Consider the following 15231-nt stretch of genomic DNA (forward strand, 5'->3'; position numbering starts at 1 on the left):
GCATATATAAGCTAACAGAAATGCCAAAATTTAAAGCATAATAGAATAAACCATTTGTTAATTATTTAATCCACTTAAACAAAGAAAAACAGAATCACAATCCAATGGTGCAGAAATAGGAAATTTAATTGTCCGGAACACAAATATATATTGTTTGTCGTCAGTCAAAAACTAATCAGTCAAGGTTCTCATGTATTAGGTTCAATCTTAGGCTTCATCAAACCCTTTGAAGACACGATGAACAGTCCACATTTATTCTCTTTAAAAACTGCTGTTGGGAGTGCTTTCATCAACCAAAATGACTTCTAGACTTGACAAAGATGTAGCTTCCAATGGTGCTATGCTCTGGATGAAACTAACTATTAAGAAAAGCAATGTGGAAAAGATATTATTGCAAGAGGAAGAAACATGTTTAATGAGAACTAACTTGTTCAACATTGTCATGTGGAGCGTTGATATTCCCTAGACAACTAACAATGCATAAGGAACAAAAGACGCATGTTAGCAAAAATTAGTCCACCATCTGTACGAGACAACCATGTCGTCTCAAGTCAAAGGATTATTGCATACCTGTAACATACAGCATACCGATGACACATAGGTAAACACCATGCAGTACGTTGTAGTTAGTCATTGTTCAATGACTTGTTCTCTAACAATCATCCACATGTCCACTTTTCGTATCTCATACATAATGGCATAAGACTCACCATAAGAAGAACAATGTACTAGTTTTATTGGAATTCTAATGCCCAATTAGAATTTCTATGACTAAGAACATTTTTACAATACTTCATTTATTAATTCTTCGTCATTCATATTCTTAACTCTTAAGAATTAAGAATTAAAAAGATTGCTTGTAGAGAATAATATCAAATACTAATTAAGTTAAAATAAAATAAATAAAACACTTATTTATTATATTTATTTAATAAAAAATCAATGCCCAAAACAATAAATGTTGGCTCCTAGGACATACATGTCTAACAGGTATATGCTTATTATATTGTTTAAATCTTCAATTTTCCTAGTTATTATTATACTAAATGATTTAATTTTTTAGCCCAATCACACTCGCACTCATCACTTTCTCTGAAAGGCGTCCAAATTAAAAATAATCTAGCAAGGCAACTTGTGACTGATCCTTGGTGTAGATCGATAAGATAGTGTAGATTGAGTAGACGAAGAGTTCATTACTTGTATTTGTACCAATACATATATAGTGAAATCCTGGGTTATATGGAAAAGAGTGGAGTAGTAATTCATTCCAAGTCACTATAAAGATCTTTTGGACTTGACTTTTATTCAAACAAAAGATTGCATTAATATGAAAATGACGTGTAAGTGGATATTTTGGGTTAGTTAGTTAGTGTGTTGGTTATTTATTATCATCATAATGATAAATGTTTGGTCTTGTAACTCAGTTGGTTAGAGTGTTGGTCTTATGAGCCGAAAGTCGTGGGTTCAAGCCCCACCAAGACCAAAAATTGCTTAAATTTTAAAGACTTATATAAGCATTTTCTTAATTAGGAAACAAATAAGATTTTCTTAAACAATATATGAGATTTGATGATATAAAATATTTATAAAATGCTCATAATGACTTGAATATTTTCCTTGATAAAACAAGATAATATACAGACTTAGGCATATGCTTATTGTTTATCGACTTTCCTAGTTATTCTTGTACTAAAATGATTTAATTTTTAATATTTTAAATGATCAATGAACGAATCAAATTATGAATAATTATACGAGAGCTTATGTTTGATTATTGAATATTATATTGTTAATCAATTAATATCTTGCATGGTGAAATTCTATATTCAAACGTATTCTTTTATTCAGTTAAATATAATTATATAGACCAAAATTCCCCTATATATTTTTTAGTACTACTGACTCTGTTACAATATAGTATCTGTTCATAGTTACTTTCTCAACCTACTGAAGCACAAAGAGTCAAGAATTGCCTCCACTGAGGCTCGTGCCCACTCCCATCATCCATGTGGGAGTGTTAAACGGGACACCGGGTGCCACTAGACCACAAGGTCTTTGGTCAATGATTTCTGGAAAATGAGTCATTTTTTAGAAAATATTTTCATTTCCAGTGTTTGGTTGCATTCCAGAAAACTATCTTGGTGTGTTTGGTTCATTTTTCAGCAACGGGTCGGCGGGACAAACCAATTGAGAGACCAAAATGATAATTTTCCCATTAATCAAATATAGTTATTTATTGCTTAATTTAAAATAAGGGTAAGGCATTGTGAAACCAAGTTTGACCATCATCTTAGGTGCCATTATGTTAAGAGTAGGGCCGTCAAAACGGACTTAGCGCGTCCCGTCCCGCGAAAAGGGCAGGACAGACTTTGATATTTTGTGCCCGTATTTTGATGGGCTTTTTAGCTATATATATATAAAGTAAGTTCGAAAAAAATTTAGTATATTATATAAATGATTTTTTATGGATTATGCATTTGATTATTTATTAGTTATTATTGTGCTTAAAAAATTACAAATGCATTAATATATGTTTAAACTAACCAAATTATTTTTGTATACACTTATTACCTTTTTCATATTAATTTTTATTAAAATTTAAAAATTTTAAAATTTGGCGGGCCTCTGCCAAGACCCGCGTGCTTAATGTGGGGCGGGGCGGACCAACCTCCCATAGGCCCATACTTTGGCGGACCCTGCCCCGCTAGTCCGTTTCAACAGCTCTAGAAAACTGTCAAGTGTGTTTGGTTCATTTTCTATAATAATAATAATAATAATAATAATAATAATAACAATAATAAGTGGTAGTGTGGTAGTGGTAGAGGTGGTGGTGGTAGTAGTGGCGGTGTGGTGAGGTGGAGGTGGTGCTGGTGCTGGTGGTGTGGTGATAGTGGTTGTGGTGTAGTGTTGGTGTGAGAATTGGAAAATAACTTCCCCAAAAAAGAATGAAAGTCATTTTCTTGAGGATATTTTTCATTAACCAGACACTCATTTTCCTTTGATTCACATTTTCTACTCTTTACCAAACACTGAAAATCTAGAAATCATTTTTCGGGTTTCACACACACCCTAATATTGATCACATTGTCAAACCAAGGCAAAAATAGAACAAAAGAGCAACAAGTTGAAAATCTGGCACAACTTGTCTATTTCTCAGTATTTCGACCATATTTCAGTGTAGAAATATCTAAATCAAATAATTCTTGCGCCATTAGAAAGCTAACTCGAAGGGATACAATTATTATGAAGATCATCAAGCCCAATTTTGAATTTAAAGTTGTAAAAAATAGTAAGAAATTCGCATAAATGCTCACGCGAATGCGAATTAGCCCATGCGAGAAACATAAGGTTTAAAGGTTTGGAGAGGGGTGGTGCATGGGCGCCTAAACACCCGTGTGACTGCTCATGAGTTGACATGGGTTCCCACATGCTCGTGTAGTAGTCTGGGTGGTTGTTGTGCTATGTTTCGTATTTAAACTCTTTTTTAACTATTTTGACACAGTTCCAACCCATACTCAAACCGTAACTGTTCTCCTTCATTTCCTTAAATATTCTAGTATATGTTAGATTAGGGTACATTTAAGTTCTAAAATATTTTCGAAGGTTATAATCTTGGATTTAAAGCTTGCATGTATTCCAACATTTCAAGATTATTTGTCCATTTTAGTAGATGAGTTTATACGTCATCTTTCTATCACTTTATTTTATGTTGTTTATGCTTTATTCTTGTTTTTTTTTTTTATGATCTTTAATTTATGTTTAATATATGTAATTAATTAGTTTATGGATTAGAGTTATGGTTGTATTATGCATCTAGATGTCATATTCTTGAGTTATGAAATAGTTTAAGATTCTTGTACGTTTTTCAAAATATGTATAAATAGACTTCATACATTAGAGAGGGGAGGCAATTTTCACTATCCACAAACAACATTCATCAATACAAAATACAAATATTCTATTTATAATTTTCTTATATACTCGTTATTTTAAGATAACATTGATCAACTATTGACTGTCCAAAAATCATAAAGCCAACCGTCGCAATATACAGACCTAATGGCTGAAAATGGTAACTCGGAATTAATTAAAATAACACTCAACAAACCTATATGTTTGTCTTTTTTGGTGACGAAAGACAAAACTAACGAAGCCTACCGCCTTATCCTTTGAATTTGAACCAATGGCCAAAACAATCAGCGTCAAATTAAACAAATTAAATCAATAAACTAAAAGAAATTAATACTTTTACATTAGGTTATGAATTGAAGAATGGGTAAAGATGACGTGCACCGACCATTTATATTATACTTGAAATATTGTCAGCCACAAGACATAGGTTCAGTGACGAAATTATCTCTTTGCAAGTTTGTGATTTGAATTGGCCTCCTAACTTCTTTCCATCTACCTCCATTTAATTATATAAAAGATAACTAAATATTAAAGATATGTCAATTACGTAATTTGTTGTTTAATGGCATCACTGTAGATAAATTAGATTATAGTCATCAATATATATATATATATATATATATATATATATATATATATATGTTAAAGATAAAGATACATTAGATATTACACATGAGCAGGTCGATTTTACTCCGTGTATACACTCAAACAGTGACCGTAAATTTTTCTCGTCACTAAAATAAAAAGATACAACATTAGGTTACTAGAAAATTTTTGTAATGGTGCATACGAAAAATGAAATTTGCAAATTAATAGTTGTATTATATATATATATATATATATATATATATATATATATATATATATATTTTATTCTAGTGAGAACAATTCTTTAGGTGTGGATGTGAGTATAAATCTAAACCATTAATCTGTAAGATCTGATGGATGAGAAATCAAGTAAAAAATGAGCGGGGTCATTTTCATAAATATTATAAACTTTTAAAATGAGCGGGATCATTTTCATAAATAAAAGGTTAGAATTTTAACTGTTGGAAACTGGTCGAAAACTTAAGTTTTGTGGTTAGAACTTGAGTTTCTAATCACTTTAAATATTACAACAAAAAAAAAAAATGTTCGTTACTATTTCTACCAACAACAAAGATTGTTAAAAATTTTAGATGATTAGGTTGCTTAGATGTGTTCCTGAATTTCCAATAATGGGTGGTCAAACATTAAAAAATAATAATCATAGCGATAACTGTGAACCAATAACGATGCATGACCTTCGACGGAAGCTTGTAAATCTAGCTAGAAATTTATTTAAAATTTTTCTAAATATATAAGCATCTTTCTCATGCAATCAATGATAAGTGTATCTATTTTTTTTTCATAACTTTATCCGTCTAACGGTCCGGGATCCACCCACGTTCGCTCCGGGAGGCACGGGAACTGGTCCAAGGGAAATCGTCACTTGTGGGAATTGGACCCGGGTTCTCCCGGAATTCCTCCCCACAAAAAGAGCTCACTTGCCACTTGAGCTACCTCACTGAGTTTAATGATAAGTTTATCTATAACAATACCAACATATATATATACTACAAATAAAGTACATATTTCATGGGGTTAATTTTAGATTTAGTTATTGATCATATGGTGGCAATTTTAAATTTAATTATTAATTAATACTTTAATCACATTTTGCTCTTAATTTTAATGACAATTTTAGATTTAGTGGGGTGTACTCAATCATTACTTTTGTAGACTTTTAAAATGATGAATTTTTATAGATTTTAAACAATCACTACAAGAAAAATGCACATAGACAACATTGAAACGACAACAGTTTTTGACTAAAGTGTTGTCTTTTGTGTAAAAGACAACAATTTAGGACAAAACCGTTGTCTTTGATGCAACACTTTTATTAAAGATAACGGTTTTTACCGTACCGTTGTCTTTAGTATGTTGTCTTTGTGCATTCTATCAAAAGACAACACCGCAAAAACAACGGTTTTTAAAAACCGTTGTCTATGTGCATTTTTTTAAATAAAAGACAACGGTTTTATTTACCGTTGTCGTTGGTGTGTTGTCTTTAAGCGCACTTGAATACACAACACTAAAAAGACTACAGTTTTTATAAAACCGTTGTCTTTGCACAATTTTTTTAAAAAACGACAACGGTTTTATTTAACTGTTGTCGTTTGTGTGTTGTCTTTAAGCACACTTGAATAGACAACACTTCAACAACAACGATTTATTAAAACCATTGTGTTTGTGCACCCGTTTTTATTTTTAGACAACGGTTGTATAAACCGTTGTTGTCGGTGTGTTGTCTTTAAGCACACTTGAATAGACAACACTCAACGACAACGGTTTATTAAAACCGTTGTCTTTGTGCACCCGTTTTTTTATTTTTAGACAACGGTTGTATTTAACCGTTGTTGTTGGTGTGTTGTCTTTAAGCACACTTGAATAGACAACACTTCAACGACAACGGTTTATTAAAATCGTTGTCTTTGTGCACCCGTTTTTATTTTTAGATCAGACAACAGTTGTATTTAACCATTGTTGTCGGTGTGTTGTCTGTAAGTGCACTTGAATACATAACACTACAAAGACAACGATTTTAACAACGGTGTTTGAAAACCGTTGTTTTTTTGAGTTTTTTTTTTTTTTTAAAGTTTTGAGTTTTTTTTTTTTAAAGACGACGATTTTATTTAGTTGGTATGTTGTTATTAAACTTAAAACCGTTGTCTATGTGCATTTCGGGTTTTATGTAAAATGAATGAAAATTGTTACCAACAAAAATTGTTAAAATTTTGTAAAGTTGTGGCAGTGTGCTGTCAGTTAAATTTCTGTGCAGCACAGTGTTGGGGGAAAATTTTCAGAAAAATACTTCTAGACCTTGAATTGGCCTGAAATTTTTTGTGTATAATCTAGACTTGCTATACTTCTTATCTGGAAAATTTTGTGTTAAAATATGCTACCGATTTTCCTCAGAAAATTCTACAATTCATGGCATAATTTCTGAAATTTCTGTCAGTTTTTGTTTGTTGTGTCTTGTTGATTATTTGAGTCATTGAGAAGTTGTTTACTTGAGATTATATGCATATGTGTTAGTTACAGAGGTTGGAATATTATAAGACTGGTTAGATAACTTACAAAAGCCATGAGAGTTTGGTTTAATATAACTCAAATCAGTGTATAGGGCAAAGCTACTACACATTAAACAAACCTTCTTCATTAAAGATTAAAAAAAATTAGAGTTTGGTTTCAAAATAATACTGGAACTTATTTTTCTTGTTACTTGAATTTTTTTGTAGCATTGATTTCTAAATATAAACAATGGACAAAGAATGGATGTCAAAAGATAGATTATCTTATGAATATGAAGTTGGAGTAGAATCTTTTTTGCAATTTGCAAAAAAAAAATGTCGTTGATCCTAATTCAATATCATGCCCATGCGCAATCTGTGGCAACCTAAGGAGACAAACTCTTCACACCATTAGGGCACACTTGTTCCTTAATGGCATGGATGCTACGTATGTGTCATGGATATGGCATGGGGAGGAGGCCACGTTAAACAACTCACTAGATGATAATGATCAACTTAGGGAAGAGGAGCATAAGTTTGTTGATGAAGACCCTATAGATATGGTAAATGCTGCTTATGATGAATATGTTGAGGATCCCAATATGGTAAATGCTGCTTATGATGAATATGTTGAGGATCCCAACAAATTCTGTAAATTACTTGAAGATGCAGAGAAACCGTTATACCCTGGATCTACTGCGTTTACAAAATTATCAGCACTAGTGAAGTTATATAACTTAGAAGGCAAAATATAGTTAGAGTGACACAAGTTTTACCGACCTTCTAGATTTGTTTGCAAAAATGCTTCCAATTGGCAATGAGTTACCTTCTTCTTTATATGAGGCAAAGAGAAACTTAGTTGCATTGGGAATGGACTATGAGAAAATACATGTGTGTCCCAATGACTGTATCTTATATCGGAAGGAGAATGCAAATTGTACTAATTGCCCTACTTGTGGAACTTCAAGGTGGAAGATGTGCAAGAATTCTAAGATATCTATAGGAGTTCCTGCAAAGGTGTTATGGTATTTTCCACCTATACCAAGATTTCAAAGAATGTTTCGAAATAAGGATATATCTAAGGAGTTAACTTGGCATGTTGATAATAAAGTTTGTGATGGTTACTTGTGTCATCCAGCTGATGCACCTTGTTGGAGAACAATAGATCATATGTGGCCAGATTTTGCTTCTGAGCCAAGGAATCTTAGATTGGCCTTATCTGCAGACGGGATAAATCCACATAGTGTAATGAGTTCTACATATAGTTGTTGGCCAGTTATCATGATTACATATAATCTTCCTCCTTGGATGTGTATGAAGCGAAAATTCATGATGCTTAGTTTGCTAATCTCTGGTCCTAAACAACCCGGGAATGACATTGATGTTTATTTGGCACCTTTGATTGATGATCTGAAAGTCTTGTGGGAAGAAGGTATACAAGTATACGATGCATACCGACAAGAAAGATTTGTCCTTAAAGCTGTTTTACTATGGACGATCAATGATTTCCCAGCATATGGGAACTTAGCAGGTTGCACTGTCAAAGGATATCATGCATGTCCTATTTGTGGTGAGAATACATATGCCAAGAGGTTGAAGCATAGCAGGAAAATGTCATTCATTGGACATAGAAGATTTTTATGTAAAATCCATCCTTATCGAAGGCAAAAGAAGGCATTTGATGGGAAGCAAGAATTCAACTTAGCCCCAAAACCATTGAGTGGCCATGATATTCTCAAAAGGATTGAGGAGATCAATTGTCGTTGGGGAAAAATTAGTGGCAAGCTAAAAGCTGAAAGACAAGATAGTCAATCATGTTGGAAAAAGAAATCAATTTTCTTTGAGCTTGAGTATTGGAAGCATTTGCATGTCTGGCATGTCCTCTGCCATTTCCACTGTCAAGTTCATGTCAACATGTTGGTAATGCAGTGGGATCTCATGTGAATTGGCCTACACGTTTTATAAAAGTGCAACATAAGGTAAATTACATTATATATATAATAAACAATACTAATCATCTAATATATGTATATTTATTTAACTAATATGTGTATATTTACAATTTTGTATTAGAAACAATGCAAGAAGAAATATGGCAACCATGGGCAAAAGCTTGAGTTGAACTCATCAAGTATGCCTAAGTCGTTATGGCTTTTGTATTGTTATTACAAGCGTGCTCTTGATGATGGAGATACTATAAAAGTAATTCTAGATTTTAATGTTTTTGGAGAAACATGCACTCTTTATGTTAATGTAGAAGATGTTACTCCCTTTTGTCAATTGATGCCAATATCATACACTTGTATTGGTGTGTACATATGGTATGATTTTATATATTTAATATTTTTACTCAATTTGATATATGTACTTTAACTTATGATTTGTTATACTAATTAAGTTTCCATTCAAATGTTAGGTATTTGTATAAAAAGATGATGGATGAGAACAAGCTTGACAAATTTAGATTCGTGCACCCATATAATGTAGGGCATTTGCCAACGACAAAAACGGATGCAAAGTTTCTAGAAGAACAATTGGAAAACAGGGCACGAGTCATAGCAGAAAGGCTTTTAAACACAACACCTAATACAACAGTTTTGGTGCCATGTAATATAGGGTAAGAATATTGGTTACAATGATACTTTCAATTGCATATTATATTGTATTAACGAATTATATAATTTAATTATGTGTTTGTGCATAGTTTCCATTGGATTCTTACAGTTATCAACATCAATAAGGATATTGTTTATATGTTGGACCCTCTTGGCCCTCGCCTTCGCAATGATGATTGGAAACATGTTGTAGATATGTACGAATTTTTTAAAATTTCTTCAATTTATTTTCGCAAGATTAATATTACATTATCTTAATAATCAATTTTTATGAATATATGCAGGGGTATGAAAATGTTTCATGCGGTCAGGAATGGAAAGAAAGGGCGAAGTAAAACTTCTTGGGAAATTGTCAAGGTAATTTAAGATACTTAACTAAGTATATATATAAGTGTTTGTATATCTACATATCTAGATAAATTGTTAATGTACAAATATTATTGAACATGTATAAGCTCCTCGTCAACCGGATAGTAATCAATGTGGTTTCTATGTCATGGCTTACATGAAAACTTTAATTGAGCATATGCCAGACATTGATGACAAAGAATCTGTTCAAGCACTAGTAAGATCATGTCAATTAATTTTATAAAACTCTCATATTGTGGTTATGTTGAGTACTTGTATATTTACTAACCATATACTTTTAACATGTATGAGTACTTGTATATTTACTAACCATATACTTTTAACATGTAGTTCCAATTGTATATTTACTAACCATATACTTTTAACATGTAGTTCCAAAAAGCTGATTACAACCAAACCGATATTGATCTAGTGCGTTCTGAATGGGCAGATTCTGTATCAAGTTATATACAATAGATATTCTGAATGGGCAGGTTCTTGTGTGTTTTGAACATTGTGAACATTGTGTATTTTCAACATTATTGTGAACATTGTGTATTTTGAACATTATTAAGTTAGGGTGCTTACAGGTTAATACAGGTTAAAAGCAACGGTTTAAAATCGTTGTCTATGAATGTGAGAAAAATGGTTTTAAACGTTGTCTTTGATATATAAGACAACGGTTAAAAGACAACGCTTAAATTCCGTTGTCTATTGGCTGGACTTTCAAAAACGCTTTTATTAACAACACAAAATAGACAACGGTTTTTAACCGTTATCTTTTATGAAATCAACAAAAGTTAAAAACCGTTGTCTATAAGCATGACTTTTCACAACACCGGTTTCAACAACACTCAAGAGACAACGGTTAAACACTGTTGTCTTTTTCATAAAAGACAACGGCTAAAAATCGTTGTCTTTGCTCAAGACTTACAACAACACCAGTTTTAACAACACTAAATAGACATCGGTTAAAAACCGTTGTCTTTGCTCGGGACCTACAACAACACCGGCTTCAACAACACTCAAATAGACAACGGTTTTTAATCGTTGTCTTTTCTAAAATAGACATCGGTTAAAAACCGTTGTCTTTGCTCGGGACCTACAACAACACCGGCTTCAACAACACTCAAATAGACAACGGTTAAAAACCGTTGTCTATGTGCGTGACTTTCAACAACACCGGCTTCAACAACACTCAATAGACAACGGTCTGAAAACCGTTGTCATTTCTTGAAAAGACAACAGGTAAAAACCGTTGTCTTTGTGCGGCACTTACAACAACACCGGCTTCAACAACAGAAAGTTTACCTCAAAGACAACGATTTTTACCCGTTGTCTATGTGCATTTTTCTTGTAGTGAATCATAAATAAATTTAATACTTTTGTAAACTTTGTACAAGCCTATACAAGTCTTATATATCACAAACACTTATAACTAATTTTTACTTTATTGACTTTTAATTAACAAACTTTTTTATTTTAAAAAAGTTTACAAAAAGTCATTAAAACTTTAAGTTTAATATTCCATTACAAATTTTCAATGATTTATATTGATGCTTATCTTTTATACTTGTTTTATACGCGCATTGCGCGGATGGGTTAATGCCCAATGTTTATATTTAAATAAATATTTGAAAGTATATCAATGCAAGATTATATATGAGCAGTTTATACATGGGTAATTGAATGTCGAATTTTTTTATTTAAATATCTAACTCAAAGTATATGAATCCAAGATAATATAGAAAATTCATTATAATTATTACTAAAGTAAATGTTTGCAACCTTGTAAAATCGATAGTCTAAATATTTGGTCTAAAAATAATAGTCTAAATAAATACTACTTTTAATTTGAATTTTTCTAAGTGTTCTTAATTCTCTTTTGAGTAACATTGTCATTGTCTTCATCTTTACTATTTGTTCTCTTCCTTTTTATTGGTAGTGTGTTATTTGCAATTCGGATATTGTTGGTAGCATAGATGACAACGTCATGCAATGAGATTATGATATAGGAGCTATGGAGTTTCCTTTAGGTGTTCTGCTTGGGGTTCATTTGGTTCAACCATTATTGTTGAATGAGTTATTGTGGATAAAGAAATCCCTAGTTTACGAAAAAAGATTAAATTAATTAATCAAAATTTGAAATTTTAAAATATTATGTATTCCAAAGATATTAAAAGGTAGTTTTTCGATTCAATTTGCTGGGTAATGAGTTATTTGAGTACTTTCATTGTCAACAAATCCCCTAAGTAGTTAATATGATTGGTTTCAAACTATTCTTTCAATAAGAGTAAAATAGAGTGATTCCGCTTCAATTTGTTGGGTTATTATTTGAGTACTCTCTTTGTCAACCAATCCCCAAGTAGTTAATATAATTAGCTTCAAATTATTTTAATTTTTTTTTCATAGTATTAATAAAATACTTGGTAAATAAATATATAACATTATTTTGTACTATAACTGTGATATTTAATTACAAGATATTGTAAAAATAAGATAATGGACAATGTAATGAATATCAATTGATAAATTTGAATGTAAAGAATCTTTGCATGAGAGTAAATAAAGACAATATAACTAATGAAATTATTTCTCTTATTTAATTTAATTTTTTGATAATGAATAATTTTTTCAAATAAAGGTATTGTAGACACATATTTCTAAATTAAAGAAATACATATGTATCATTTTTTTGTTGTAGCTACTAATTTATTTAATTTAATAAGAGTAAAATAGAGTGAGAAACTTAATTATGTCAAATTTGATTGAGATGAGGTTCGAACCTAAGACCTTTCTTATAGAAATTTTAATGGGTAAGTTAAAAGTTAACGGAATATTAACGGAGAAGAGAATATTTAATGAAAAACTTAACGGATAATCATAAAAGTAAGGTTAAATTAGGTAATCTCTATTAATAATATTAATCTGAATTATCTTAACCATCTATTTGATTATATAATTCATCTGAACCATCCATTTGATTAAATAATTTGACCGCCATTTTTCTACCCATTTTAGGCCTAACTCTCTTTAGCTCTTATTAGTATAGTAGATATAATTTTATGATATATCATATATTTTGATAGATATTATATAAATTTATATATTATAGTTGATTACAAATTCAAATTTGATTGCCACAAAATCAGTGTTTTATGAATACAAATACAATATCACTTTTCACTAAATGATACTCCTATATAATAATACGAGAAAAATAATAATAATACTCAAAACATAATTCTCAACTATATCTTTACCTTTATTGCCCTCTATTGGGAATATACAAACAATAATGAAGAAAAAATAATCTATATAATTTTTAGATGAAGAAAAAGTTTGTAAAGTTCAAGAGAGAGAACAGTTTTTTAGAGTTTAGACCTTAAGAAAATGTATAATAATGAATAAAAAATAATTGAATTTAGGTATAGTATTTGTAGAGTTTAAATATGGAGAAAAAAGTAAATAGAGTTAAGATAGAGAGAGAAAGCATTCCGAATTGATAAAAAGAAAGTTTAGAAATCTAAATGATGAGGGCTAAATTCAAATATTTATATTCTAGGAGAAAAAGTCTACAAAAATTTTAACATAAAGAAGTCTATAAAAGTTCATTCATAACTTTTTAATATCAATGGACTTTTAAAGACAAAAGTTTTAATTGAATATCACCCGATTTTTAAAAATTTTTTACAACTTTTAAATGAATACAAAATTACCTTTAAAGATTTTTTTTTTAAAAAAAAATAAATAGAATGCCTCCCGAACTTTTAAAGTTTATATAAATTTTTAAAAATTATGAAAAGTTAGGATAAATACACCCCTAGTCAATTCAATGAAGATTTGAGTGCTAAGCATAGTATACAAATCTGGTTGTCAGAACATATCAATGAATGATATATGTGATCTATTTATTAATTTAAAAATTATTAATTAAATAACTTTTTTTAAAAATCAATTTTATGTATGGAATGGACTAGGACACTCCATGATTTCAATCGGAAACTCTATTTAAGGTGTTGACTTATAATAATATTTTTTAATATTTTTTTATAAAAATTAATCAAATAAGGTGCTAAGGAGTATTGTGAGTATTAATTATTACATGATCAAATGTTTATTAATTATGTCAAAAACTATAATTACTGAAGGTGCAACCTATGTGAGCTTCCAAACATCTGCTCTAACAATCGGCCCCGTGGCTTCTAAGCATATGCCTCGACAATCCTCTCCCAACACCTGCTAGTCCCGCAGTCCTCCAAGTCTCTACCTGCTCTAATATCAATCATCATATCTAACTCTTATCATTACATTAAAAGAAATAGCTAGTGACGATTGCGTAATTTTAATTTTTTAATTTTATACTTACATAACAATCAGTGTCACGTTTTAATTATGAGATATTAGACTTGGTCTTTCTAGTCTCCGGTCCAATATTAATAAATCAAAGAATAATTTATTATTATTGTAACAATTTTGGATAAGCAGAAGGAGCTAGATAAATGTCAGGTCAAGAGCCAAATCGAATATCGCATATTAGGTGGGACATCGTTATTATAACATGTCACTATTTAATAATTAATAATGTAAAGTTAGCAAGAGGACGAGAATGCTCCCATGGACTGCAGTCGGTAGGTGGAGTTACCCTCTTACTTTATTTGAACATCATACCCACTCCTCATCTAGTTTCAATCCTATCTGTATTTTACAAAATAAAACTAATTCAATCGAATTATATTTAAATTCATTCAAAAATAAATCTACCTAAAAACATACATATGTAACACACTTTCCGTAAAGTATATATAATTTATATATTTATTGAGTCATTTTGTAGGGTAAATTTGACTAAATTATATATAGGTCGGTTGAGACACATTTTGCAATTTATCATATTCACTCATTGTCACAGCATAAGCGATGAGAAACGCATAAATTTAGGGTGTGTTTGGTTGACGGGTTCTGGTATAAGGTATGGGTATCAAAGTCATTGTTATTATTTGGTTGACAGATTTTTAGAAAACTACTATGAGTTCGGAATACCCTTATTAAATAAGGGTTTCATTTCCCTTCCCTTTTTATTCCCCAGCTATTAATAATTATTCTCATTCCACCATATTACCAAACATCGCAAAATACTTTCACCAAATCTCATTATCCTTACCAAGTATTTGATACCCATACTGATTCCGATTCCTATGTGCGAACCAAACACTCCCTTAGAGTTAAAACTTATCACAAACAGCTTACTTAGCTTCAATAAG

At 30.8% G+C, this 15231-nt stretch overlaps 1 non-coding gene across 1 annotated transcript; it reads left to right on the forward strand.

Annotated features, from left to right (window-relative positions):
• The first annotated feature begins 1409 nt into the window (after nucleotides 1–1409).
• Nucleotides 1410–1483, forward strand: TRNAI-UAU. Its single transcript has one exon. It is a non-coding gene; the product is annotated as a tRNA-Ile (tRNA).
• The last annotated feature ends 13748 nt before the right edge of the window (nucleotides 1484–15231 follow it).

The sequence above is a fragment of the Ipomoea triloba genome, chromosome 7 (assembly GCF_003576645.1).
Source record: "Ipomoea triloba cultivar NCNSP0323 chromosome 7, ASM357664v1".
Lineage (NCBI taxonomy): Eukaryota > Viridiplantae > Streptophyta > Magnoliopsida > Solanales > Convolvulaceae > Ipomoea > Ipomoea triloba.